Below are 13,555 nucleotides of genomic sequence, written 5' to 3'. Positions count from 1 at the left end.
GTACAACTGACAGGTTTCTTCCTTTGGGAAGTGTGGGTGTTGCAGCATTCTCTTTTCCTTCCTTCCAGAGAATGCTAGTGAGGAGTGGGCGGTTCCAACCATGCCATCCAACCAGCCGCCCTGAGTTCTCTAAGTCTTAAGCCTCTTTGTGGTGTGGGGTTGAGAGGATCAGAAAGCATGCTGCTGGCTCCCCTGCCTGTACTGGAAGGTGCTCGGAGAGTTGCCTGAACAGGATACTGAGATGATAGAGATCTTCATATTAACAGAATCTCAAGGCTACTTCTGAGGCCAGTGCTAGCACACACTAAGAATATGGCGCTATGTTCCTATACTTGAATGGTTCGGCTCAGATTTAATTTCCCTTAGTTTCCTCAGGGAAAACTTCTCAGCTTCCTCTTCTCAGTATTGTCAATGCCCTTTGCACTCTTATGACCCCCGGGCTATCCCATACCTACCTTTGCATTGCATTCTTTAAGCATACGGAGATATGGTTAGTGTCTAGATTCACCATTAGACTGCAGACTTTATTAGAAGATATAAATGACTAAGTCTTGTTCACCATTGTTCTTCCAGAGCCATGTATATGGTATCTGGCCCAGCATAGGTGTTTAATCTGTATCTGTACAGTGAAAATGGAATTCAGTATTTTATTTGATGACTACACAGATCTTTCTTTCTTTGGCTGCAGGAGGCATGCAGAACTTCCCCTCCCAGGGATCAAATTCATGCCCCCTGCATTAGAAGTGACAAGTCCTAACCACTGGACCATGAGGGAAACCCTACAAAGACCTTTAAGTTGTGAAAAACAGATCTTATTATCCAAATGTACAGATGAAAAAACAGGCTCTGGGCTGGTGAGAGCAAGTCAAAGTGCTAGAAACTGTTTCTAATTCTTAGCAATATTATTCAAAACAAGCTTATGTGCAATCTTGGAAAAGAGGAGAGAAATGCTTGGGAGTCAATGTCTATAGAATAAAGAGTTGGTGGTCCTTACGGTTCATTTTAAGGAATAAATTTAGGAAAACAAGTCACGCTTACATAGGTTCTTGGAGAGAGTCTTGAGTTTGGAGGCAAGAATATATAAGAATGAATGGCAGTGCCTTAGTTTCCTTTCTGTACAATGAGAGTAAACATGAGTTGTTAGCTCATTGTGTTGTTCTCAGGAGCAAATACATTATCAAAGATGTGAACTATGGGGAGCCTTCTCCGAGTCAGATGATGGGGATTTATCCCTGTGACCTCCTCAGTTTTGGTACCTCTTCACTGTGGCTCTGGTAAATCCTTGGGGATCGGCTGAAAACTCAGTAGCAAATGTTTTAGAAAAGATGCTTTTAAGACTTCTGCTCTTATAACAGTATTTCCTTAGGAAAAATAATTCAACAGCTCCAGTCTATGTCCCCCACCCCAAGCCAGTATGTACAACGCAAGGTCTCTGAAAATTCTAGTTCAGTGTGTATGGTGATCTGGTCCCAGGCTCTGAGCTTTAAAGTTTATTGAACAGGGCGGTGAGAAAGTTGCCTTAGATTTGTCTTTAGTATTATCATGGCAATATACCTGTCAAGGAAAAAGTTGTCCTTCAGAAAGAGAAGTTGCAACTTGCATGCTGCACTAATGTCAGTGCTTACTGGCACCAGATAACTGGCAACATGCAGAACCTCCCCTCCCAGGGATTGAATTCATGCCCCCTGCATTGGAAGGGACAAGTCCTAACCACTAGACCATCAGGGAAGCCCGACAAAGACTTTTAAGTTATGTAAAACAGATATACATATTAATATATAGTTGACATGGTCAGGAGGAGAAGGGGACGACATGAGATGGTTGGATGGCATCACCGACTCAATGGACATGGGTTTGGGTAGACTCCGGGAGTTGGTGATGGACAAGGAGGCCTGGCGTGCTGTGGTTCTTGGGGTTGCAAGGAGACTGAACTGAAGTGACATGGTACTTTCAGATACCAACACCTCCAAAGGGACAGAAGACAGATCTACAACCAGGAAAATTTCCCTTTTGTAATGTGAAGTTTTTCCAACAAAATTTCCTTTGGCATAACTAGGTCTTTTAACCAGCTTCTCACAGTTAATGATGTGAAACAATTTGTTTCACTCTCAAGGTTTTTTTTTTCCCCCAAAGTTAATATAGGTGGCCCCATCTTGACGAGTAAGTGGTGCTGGAGAGAAAGGTCTATGCTCGTCAATGGTGGAAGAAAACCTTTTACTTTTAAAATGCATGAGATTCTCAATGAGGGGTCCATATGTAGAAATGCATCCTGTATTATTTAATGCCAAGATCTGTTACAAAAATAAATGATTTGTTTTTCAGAGACACATTGAAATGTGTAAGACTGACCTTTCCAACTGTGTGAAAAAGGGCATTCCAATTGGGATTTCTTCTAGGTCTAGGGGTCAAACTGAGGTTAGTATCACAGTCCTTGAAATTCTGTGTGCCGTTCATCTGATTCCTGTTTCATTTGGAATCTATACTTATATAGAATATTCATCGCAATATCCTCCCCCTGCCATTTCTCTCTCTCAAGAGCTCTTGGGGACATGCTTTCACAGCTCCTTCTCATCCATTTTCTGACTGGAATTTGGTAAATTGTTTTTACTTCCTCTATTTGAGGAAAGAGACCTTTCTGTCTCTCACACCTAGGGGATGTGACTAGTTTGTGCTTAGTTGCTCAGTGGTATCCAACTCTTTGTGACCCCATGGACTGTAGCCCGCCAGGCTCCTCTGTCCATGGAATTCTCCAGGCAAGAATACTGGAGTGGGTTGCCATGCCCTCCTCCAGGGGATCTTCCCAACCCAGGGATCAAGCCCAGGTCTCCCGCACTGCAGGCAGGTTCTTTACTGTCTGAGCCACCAGGGAATCTCTGAGACTAGCTTAAGAACAGCTTATTTGACCAAGAGCACTTAATAAGAGAGTTAGGTCAATATGCGGTGGCATGGATACACCTGATCTAGGGACATGAGAACCATTCTAGCAGTGAGCTGTCCTTCTAGCAAACCTTGCTGTCATTCTGTAATTAGTATGATCATCTCACACACTGCAGCAAAGATCCTTCTGAGAATGCATTACAGAATTCTGGTAGGTTCCTAGAAACCAAGCAATTTATTCCTTGCACAACTAGTTCTGGTTCTTTATTCATACATATACATCAAATATTTGAGCCAGAAGATACTATTTTGTACCAGAAGATACTGTTCTGACACTGAAAATACAGAGTTAAATAGAATTTGGCTTCAAAACTACTTTGTGAAGGGAGACAAACATATATATCATTACCTAGAAGAGGAAGCCTGGTGATCTCTATTTTTCTGTTTTCCTTTTCTTTCATTTCATATATGTGTTAGACTCAAATGCCCCAATCCTCAATGATATAAAATATCAATGGCCATTTTTTGCCCAACCCCCTCTCCCCAAATGAGGGCAAAAGCGGGGGTGGAAGGACCACTGGACTAGGAGACATCAGGGATGATGTACCGTGTCTGTCCTGCTCGGCATGTGTGGGTCCACACGGCCAGCCAGGTTTCCTGGGCTGTGAAATGGGGCTACCGGTATCTGCTCCTGCCGCTGAATCAAAAGAGACAGTTTTGTGTGAACGAGTCTTGAAAAGCCTCCACCACAAGGCAAATGTGGGGTGATGGTACAAAACAAGTCTGCAAAGCCACGTGGAACTTCATGCAAACTGTGAACGGTGCTGAGCGAAGAGGCGGGCAGGCAATGGACATTGAGTCATCTACTCCTCTCTTGAAAAATACGGAGGCCCCTGTGGGAAGCACACAAACCAGTAATGTTTTTCAAACCATGTAACGGGGTTCACAGGTTCTCTGGTGGCCCGTTTATGGAAAGCTGGAGAACTCTGGAGCCCTGATTGAGAGCTGTCTGTCTAAGGCAGCATCTTTGGAACTCAGTGGGGATGACCAACTCTGCTTAAAGAAGAAAGAGCCCCACAGGCCTGGAGGTCCGCGCGCACAGGGCCACGGGCCCCTTCTCCATCCTGCCCTGCTAAGGATGGCCCTGCATATTTACATCTTATCGTTTCTTCTAGTGAAACAAAAGAGCACCATCTGCGCAACCACATTCCGCTTCCAGGAAACTGAAATGAGAGCGGATGTTGTCTTTCGCTGCATGTTTTCATTTTGTGTTCTCCCTTTCATGCGTGACTCTATTTTTGTGATCACCCTCTTCAAAGAAAATATATACTTGGAGCGACTTTTTTTCCCAAATGACTCCCCAAATTTTCTAAAGCCTGCGTCTTCTTTAGGTGCAAGACACCTGTCTCCCAGAAGTGGGGAGGATTCCTGTGGCTTGTTACCAAAATTGGTTTCAAGTTGCCTTGTAGATACTCCTTGACACCTGGCCCTGGCACAGATAGGGCCTCATTCTACTCCCACCCCCAAATTGTCAGCCCCCAGTAAATACGGATTGAGATTTTATGACTAGAAGCAGATCAGGAGGTATTGTGAGTGAGGGGGTCCCAGGAAATAATTCAATAGACCAAGGGAGCCAGGGTATGGCCCAGAGGGGCCTTTCTGTGAAAAGTCTTATTCACATCGATCTTTAGAGCTCAGGCTTCAAGACTGAGAGTCCCCAACAAGGCAAATTATTCCCCCAAGGCCAGAACTCTGGTGGTCTGCCCAGTTTGAAAGCTCAGTCCTACCTGAAAGAACAAAAAATTAATTAACAAGCTGCAGGCTCAGGAATCAAATAGTCCGGAGGGCTAAAGGACATCTAAGAATTGCCTAAGAAAGATAGAAGCCATGGCTAGAACTTGATGTCTGTCCTTCTGTTTATTTGCCTACACAGTGCCTTGGTTAATGCAGTCCTGTAGGCAATCACTTCACTGAGAACCTACTGACTTGTCTTCAAGGGTCAGTAATTTGTAAGAAGCTGCCCGTGATTACGGGCAGAAAATCACACGTAGGTGGACAGTAGCAGTATTGAGTCCCTGGGGTACATGTCGGGTTGGAGAGGTGAGGAATAGACCAAGCTGGTCTCAGGAGTGATGTCAGGGTTTTAATGCTTTAGTGAGAGAAGGGTCCGGGATTTCAGCTGGGAATTCACTACAATTCCTTTGAACCTCCAGACAGGGAAGCTGAGCTTGAACTCCAGAGTATGTCCGGGACAAAGTTGGATGTCCAAGGCAGGGGCCAAGAAGGTGGACGAAGAATTAGAGAATGCACGTCCCACCCTGACAGGGTCAGGAGGGAAGGACTATGTGGCTGGATAGGCAGACTGCAAAGATATTTTTCAAATGAAAAGTGAAGATGCTGAAGACCTAGGTACCGTTTACTAGCAGTGAAGCCTGAGGACACTCCCGAACTCCCCTGAGACTCACTTCCCTCTTTTATAGAAACAAGATAAAGACAGTAGCAGTGCCCACTTTCTGCCACCAGCCTCTAGCCCCAGGCAGCTATAAGGTTGCAGTGCGAAAATGTAATTTGTATGAAGCTGCTTTGTAAACTGTGAAGTGCTGCTGCAGCTGCAGAGCCTGTCTCCTGTATGGTGAGGAGCTGTTCTACGATTGCTGTGCATTCTGCAAGGCCTCCAAGCTCAGAAAACCTACAGTCTCGTTGGGAAAGGAAGAGGCATGAGCTAACACTCTTAGGCAGAAAAGACTTCAATGTCAGCTTCATCAGTGGCATTTTCACACCCTTCACCTTATTTAATTGTTGCAGCTTTAATGATCTTCCAAGGAGATCTCTAGTTTCTTCCTTTTGGAGGAACACAAACACTAATTGGTTAGAAGCAGGATGTGACCAAAGAATTTCTTGATTTCCTACCTTCATGGGCTGGGCAGGACTTCCCTGAACTACAAATCGTAAGTGGACATCAGCGTTAAGTTCTTTTGGGGCTCCCAACCACACTGGTAATCATGCGTGCATGCTAAGTCACTTCAGTCCTGTCCAGCTCTTTGGGACCTCATGAAGTGTAGCCTGTCTGGCTCCTCTGTCCGTGGAATTCTCCAGGCAAGAATACTGGAGTGGGTTGCCATGACCTCTTCCAGGGGATCTTTCTGACCCAGGGATTGAATTCATGCCTTTTATGTCTCTGGCAGTGGCAGGCAGGTTCTTTACCAGCAGTGCCACCTGGGAAGCCCTTTCAACTGCTAATCTATGGTACTCATGAAATTGTGTCTTTTCTCCATTTCCCATCACTAGAGTCCCCTAATCATGCTAACTTTCAGGTTGCCAAGACCCAGTCAAGATCAGTGGGATGGGTGACTTGTAACCGATCCACTAGGGGGAACATGCAAAGATTTCCTCCCTTTGAAGATGCAAAGATCTGTATGTGTGGCTCCTGGGGTCATGGAGAGCAGGAAGAGCAGGACAAGGAGGTCATTACAAGCTCAATCAGAGGAAGGACTTCCCTCTAGAGCCACTCGTTCCTCAGGAAGGCTCTGGGGCAGGAGACATCCAAGCAAGCCTGGGAAACTCTTCCTCTTGCATTTCAAGAGAGAATCTCTGGAGCAGGTGAACATGCAGATAGAAGAACGTACAATACACAGTGTTAATACGTGTGATCATAGCAAGAGCTACATAATAATTTCTTCTTAATTGCAAAGACTTAGCCCTTCAGCAAGTGTTTTCACACGTTCATACGTAGCCTTAGAGCTCTTGTTAAATTACTTTTGATTGGAGTATAGTTTCTTTACAATGTTATTAGTTTCTACTGTACAGCAAAGTGAATCAGCCATATATATATATCTATATATCCCCTTCCCTTTCAGGCTTCCTTCCCATTCAGGTCAGCACGACGTATTAAATGGAGTTCCCTATATTGTATAGTAGCTTCTCACTAGTGAACTATTTTATACCTTGTTCTGATGGTGTATATATGTCAGCCCCCATCTCCCAATTTATCCCACCCCATCCCCTTTCCCCCTTGGTACCCATACATTTGTTTTCTATGCTTCTATTTCTCCTTTGCAAATAGGTTCCTCTGTACCATTTTCCTAGATTCCACCTATATGTGTTAATATACAATATTTGTTTCTCCCTTTCTGACTCACTTCACTCTACATGACCCCTCTGCCAAGTGCTAGAGAAACAGCAGCTGTCACTGTCCTTGACATGGAGGACTGAGGAGTTGAGGATGCAGCTTCCTGGCCCATACCTCCCGTTATTAAGGAGCTGCCTGGTAAGTGAGGCATCATTGACATGTTCACACAGGAGGGAGAGATGCCAGCTGACTGACCTGGAGCAAAACTCCTAAACTCTAAGGCCCTGGGTGAGGAAGCTGAATCTTGAACTCCTGGGTCCTCAGTGTCAAAGGCACTAACTGATACTGTCTCTCTAGCACTTGGTATAGGAGTTAAGGTTGTATCCCCCTAAAAAAAGTTTTGCTGGGAATGTGCTGATTGTAGAGTCAAATCTACGTCTTCAAACCCTCTCACCAGTGACCCTTGTTCTGTTCTTACAAGACAAAGTTGTCAAAGCATCACCAAAGAAGTTGTTCAAAGGTTCTCAGTTCAGTTCATTCACTCAGTCATGTCTGACTCTTTGTGACCCCATGGACTGCAGCATGCCAGGCCTCCCTGTCCATCACCCGGAGTTTGCTCAAACTCATGTCTATTGAGTTGGAGATGCCATCCAACCATCTTATCCTCTGTTGTCCCCTTCTCCTCCTGCCCTCAATCTTTCCCAGCATCAGGGTCTTTTCAAATGAGTCAGCTCTTCGCATCAGGTGGCCAAAGTGTTGGAGTTTCAGCTTCAACATCAGTCCTTCCGATGAGCACCCAGGACTGGTCTCCTTTAGCCTTCTCTTCTCTGCTCCTTCCTTCTGCCTTTCTCACTGGGCTGTGTGTGCTCACTTAGTCATGCCTGATTCTTTGCAAGCACATGGACTGTAGCCTGCCAGGCTTCTCTGTCCATAGCATTTTCCAGGCAAGAATATCGTAGTGAATAGCCATTCCCTACAATAGGGGATTTTCCTGACCCAGGGATTGAATGTATGTCTCTTGTGGCGCAGGGGACTCCTGTACCACTATCGTCACCTGAAAAGCCCTCTTTTTCTCTGCCTATCTACTAAGCCCCTGGCTAAGCACCAGTATTACAACATGAACAAGAAGGACATGGTTCCTTGCCATTATGACTCATGGTTAAGAATTAGCATTAGTGGTTGACAAAATAAGGGGAGCTTGGTTCTCTGCTAGTGAAAAATCAAGGCTGCAGGAACTCATCAATGTTAAGTCCAAAGGAGATAATATCAGAAAGAAGGTCAATTCCTGTAATGAGCAAATTTCATCTTCTGAAAGAATCCACCATAATATACTTCCAAGGTCAGCAAGAATTTCCAAGAAGATCCAACAGTGGACAGACCCTCAGGAAATACAATTAAAAATGAAAGCTAAGCTGGAACCTGGGTCTTGCCCTGTAAATCATAGACCTCTAAAACACCTAAACCTTTAAAACAACCATTTATGCCTCCCAGCCTAGGAGGCTATTTTTTTGACAATTGAAACTTCCCACTGTCAGGAGCTGGGACCCACTGATTAAGAAGAAAAACTCCCTGCTTTCACAGTTCTTGGAGACTGTTACCAAGAACGAGACAACTGTGTTGGACTTCCCATCACAATGGATAAAGACAAAATTTTTGCTAGATGACAGTTTTTCATCTTAAGAAGGGCCTTTCACATATGCAATAAGATCTTTCTTTATTGGTTGGGAAGCCAAAGAAACGTGTTGAGGATCCAAGAACAGATGCGTTTGGTTTTAGCTTTCTTGATTTTCCCGGTTGTTCACTGAAAGTATCCAGGTGGACAAGCCACAGGATCTAGGTTTCAGTTGCCAGTTTTCTTCTGAAAGAAAAGTGAAGGAGTTGATCTGTGATCTGGTGTTTACGTAGCTGATCATAGCGACTGCTTTGGCTTGCTATGACTCAACTTCAAGGTGTGTGAAAAATATATATATATTTTTGAAAAAAGAGAATGCTTTTACGGTAAAAAGAGATGATGAAAAAAGAGTGAATTCTAAGGCAGAGTGACAAAGAAATTCTCTTTGCACTCTTTCAAATAATAATAATACTAGTGATGCTTACTGTCTGTTCACGCTGTGCTCTGAACGCTTCCCAAAACCCTGAGACAGTAACTCACTCAGTCCTCACCGCACGCCCAGCACTCTGGCAGAGCTCTCATCTTGGTGGCCTCGGGGGCAGGAGTGTTGACCAAGAGCGCTGGGGTCTTCAGCTGTATCGGAGATTTTGGACTTTGTACAGGGGGTCTTCCCAGGGAAAGCTTTAGCTCCTTCTTGATATTTTCGCCAAAGTTGTGTGAAAATTCATCCAGGGTGGCAGAGGGGAAGAGCAGGTGGCAGGAAACATATCTGGTTTTGTGACCACACGTGGCTTTAACCTTCATTCACCTTCCTATGCAATGAGAGGGGAACATCACAGACCCCCAGAGCATGTGCCTGAGGTTTGCAGGGAAAACTAGAAGAAATCCCCTAGGAGCCAGGCAACAGCCTTTCCTGGGGGCAGGTGGGAGCCCTGGACATGGCCACAGAAGGCAGTATTTTACTCCAAGGACAGACCTCAGGAAAGGTGTTTTGAATGAATATTTTCTAGGCAGCCATGCTTCCCAGGCCAGTGGAGAAGGCAAAAGGAAGTGTCACGAGAGTTCATTAAATGTCATCAAACAACTCTGCTTGTTTAGTCTATTTTCAAGGAGAGATTATTGGAAATTATTTCATAATTCCCTCTCCAGCAATTTATATTCATGTCGCATAAACAAGGCTCTTTGCGAAGGACCATTGGTCACTCCTATCTTTAATCACCATGATATACAAGAGAATCAACATTGTTTGATAAATTAGCTTCTAGTGTAAGAAATAAACCATTTTTTCCATTTAACTTTTGTTTTATTAGAGTATTTTGGGACTTCCCTGTTGGCTCAGTGGTAAAGAATCCACCTGCCATGCAGGAGACTGCCTGCAATGCAGGAGAGCTAGGTTTGCTCTCTGGGTCAGGAACGTCCCCTGAAGAAGGAAATGGCAACCTATTCCAGTATTCTTGCCTGGGAAACCCATGGACGGAGGAGCTTGGCAGCCTACAGACATGGGATCGCAGGAGTTGGACATGACTTAGCGACTAAACCACCACCATCATAATTAACCATGTTGTGTTAATTTCACTGCACAGCTGAGTGATTCAATTATACATACCCATATATCCACTCTTTTGCAGATTCTTTTCCCATAGAGGTTATTACAAAATCTGCCGAGTTCCCTGTGCTATACAGTAGGTCCCTGTTGATTATCTATTGTATATATTTGTATATGTTAAACCCAGACTCCTAATTTATTTTACCCTGACCACATTACTCCCTCCCCAAGCAAGTCAGACAAAGACAAATACATGATATCACTGATTTGTGGATTTTTTTAAAAAAATCACCCAAATAAATGTATTTGCAAAAGAGGAAGAGACTCAAAGAAATAGACTTTTGATAATCAAGCTCTCGGGTACCAGACTATCATCAATGAAGCCTCTATTCTGTCTTATAGGATTTCCTTGCCATTCAAAATGAAAACACCACTATGTGGAGACATTCAGCTTTTGTTCTGTTGTTGTTTGCTTGTTTTTGGTCACACCAAGATGAGATTTCACCAACTGGAAGCTGGCTCTTCATTTTATGATTGAGTTTTCCTGTGGGATTGTAGGTACCCTCTCATAGGGTCTAAACGTTGTTCTTCCCTGAAACCACAAAGTACATGAAAATATAAGAAAACGAGATTCTGAACAGGACTGCTGATGAACAGTTCAAGATTTATAGTGAAATGATGCCAACTGCAAGCCATCCTTTTTATTTTGAGGAAATGTGTCTACTGAGGCTCCCTGCCTTTCTGGACCCAGATGGAGGAAGGGCATGCTTCAAAATGCACCAGAACTGTCTTTTCTCTCCCTTCTAGAGAGCTTCAATAAGTTGTTGTATTCATTTTTTTTTTTTTATAGCTGTCCATTTGAATACAAAGTGCCCTGTGCAGCCACATAGGATAAAAATTCAGAAAGGCCCAGGAGGAAATCTCCAAGCATGTGACAACACAGCAAATGCCAGGGACAAGTCAGAACAAATTTCAAAAGGATCTCAACACTTTTGAAGTCGACCTGAAATCTCAGTGAGATTCTCTGTCATATATATGTATGATGGATGTATACATATACATCAATAGTCTATGCTTTACATATATATATATATGTATATGTATTCATATGGGCTTCCCTGCTGACTCAGACAGTAAAGAATCTGCTTACAATGCAGGAGATCCAGGTTCTATCCCCAACTTTGGGAAGATCCCCTGAGGAGGAAATGGCACTGCACTCCAGAATTCTTGCCTGGAGAATTTCAAGGACAGAGGTGCCTGGAGGGCTACAGTCCATGGGTCGCAAAGAGTCGGACATGACTGAGCAACTAACACTGATGATATATATATCATCTTTAATTCTTAGACTTCACAGAAACTTATACCACATAAGTTGTGAGCACACATGTGCACGCAAACACACACGCACACATGCCTTTCCAGCGCAGAGTTCCATGAACTCTAAGAATTTAAGATGAAGTGACATTTCACTCATTACAAGGGAAGTCCCCTAGCTGCTTATGCAATAAAGGGGAAACACGCCTTTAAGTTGCCTTTATTTATTTATTTTTTATTAACCTGATTTGAATTTGAGCACATAAACTGAAGCTCAGCTCTTTGACTATATGGAACTCAACCAAAGCTAGCTGCAGACTGCTGTGAAGGAGGCATTTCAGTCACAGCCCAGCACGTCCTGTGATGCAATACCTCCTTGAATGAAGCTTTGAAGTGCATTTCTCTCTCGACTTCCCATCAGGGTGTCCGGGTCAAAGGGGGTGACCACTCCCTGAACCAGTTATCTGCTACAGCAAGGCCTCTGTGGGAAAACTGCTGGGGTTCTGATCCTGACCTATGCCCCTTCATGAAGATCCTGGGGTATCTTTCAATCCTTTCTGTGTCTCAGGGTCCTCGTTTAGATGTCAGAACAAGTTCAAGGTCATGGGGATGAAGCTCGGTGATATACAGGAAACCGGCTCATTAGGAAATCACCCGCTGTACAGTTGACCTTCCTCGTGTGTGAGCTGTTCCTTTCCTCGAGGTTTCATTCTTGTGGGAGTTGGGACAAACAAGTAGAGGCCTGATCCAACTAAAATGTGAGTTACCTACTTTTGAGCAGTTCAAGTGGCACCTTCTCCAGGCAGGCACCTCAGACTCTGTCAGAGGGAAAGGATCTGCTCTGCTTCCTTTGATCATAGCGAAGATTGTTGCCAGCACCTCTGTTGTAGCTTTTGCCCCCACCTGCCTTTGGTCCCCGAGAACACAGACTCTGCCAAGTCCCCGTGGCCCCCTGGCACACTGCCAGGTACACAGCAGTGCCACTCTTGGGCATCAAGTCCAGGAGGCAAACACAGTAAAGCCTGCTTGGGTCTGAGGCTCCATTGACTAAAGTCCCAGAGATGCAAGTGAACAGCACAATTCCTCAGCCTGTTTACTTGCCTGTTTGTTCTCAGAACTGATTTCCTGCTGGGGATAAAGTTCACACAGGAACAATCCATGACCAGGCCTGAGCAGAACATTTGTCTCTTGGACCCGGGACTTTCGGAGGCTGTTTCTAATAGATGGCTACTTAATCTGCCTTTGGCATCAAACAATACAAACAAGCAACACAGGCCTGGTGCTCTTCCAGTTAGACGGTTTTTATTTTTTAAAAAATAGAAAAAAGGAAAAGGAAAAGGGAAAAGAAAATAAATTGTCACCTTCCACGAATAGCATAAAAAGAAATATTGGTGGGGGGCAGTGGTGGGGATGCTCAAATTACAAGCCCCCCCAAAGAAATTTCAGCTTCTAGTATGGACATGATTTAAATTTTCATGAACAAATCAGCTGGTTTGCACAAAGGCAGGAGCAATGAAAAAAAGTAATAAATCATGGCGGGGGGACCATGACCCACCAGGGTCCCCTGGAGGACCCCTCTGACCAGGCTCCAGTGCCTGCTCCTTGTTGTGGAGAGCGCTTCCTGCACTGGGCTAATTATCTTTTAAAATTCGTATCTGGAGCCATGGGCTGCCTCATGGGATTAAGCACAGGACGCTTTGCAAATTGAAAATAAGATAGCTGTTAGGAATATATACTTCCCTCTATGATTACCATGGCAAACAAAGGCAAAACATTAATTTACATCTATTATAACAGAGAAACAAAGCCGGAGATATTCCTCACATCTCAGGCAAGAGACAAGTTCGCAAAGGTGATGTTCTTGAAAGATGATGAGATGGGGGATGGGCTACAGAGGTGAGGGCTGGTGTCGAGACCACCTGCTCCTCTCTAAGTCATCCTGTGCCCCCATCCCACCCACCTTATAAATAAGGAGACAGATTCAGGAATGGGAGAGACAGGGCAACTGTAGAGGACAGGGCAACTGTTTGGGAACGGTAGAATGGGTAGGTTCTAAATCCACCCTCGAATTTCTAATAAGATGGTGGCTATTGGCTTTTGTTTTTTTTTTTAATTAAAAGTTTGTTAGGAGCACATC

Source organism: Budorcas taxicolor, chromosome 21, assembly GCF_023091745.1.
Source record: "Budorcas taxicolor isolate Tak-1 chromosome 21, Takin1.1, whole genome shotgun sequence".
Taxonomy (NCBI): Eukaryota; Metazoa; Chordata; class Mammalia; order Artiodactyla; family Bovidae; genus Budorcas; species Budorcas taxicolor.
Note: the sequence above shows the minus strand (reverse complement) of the source record.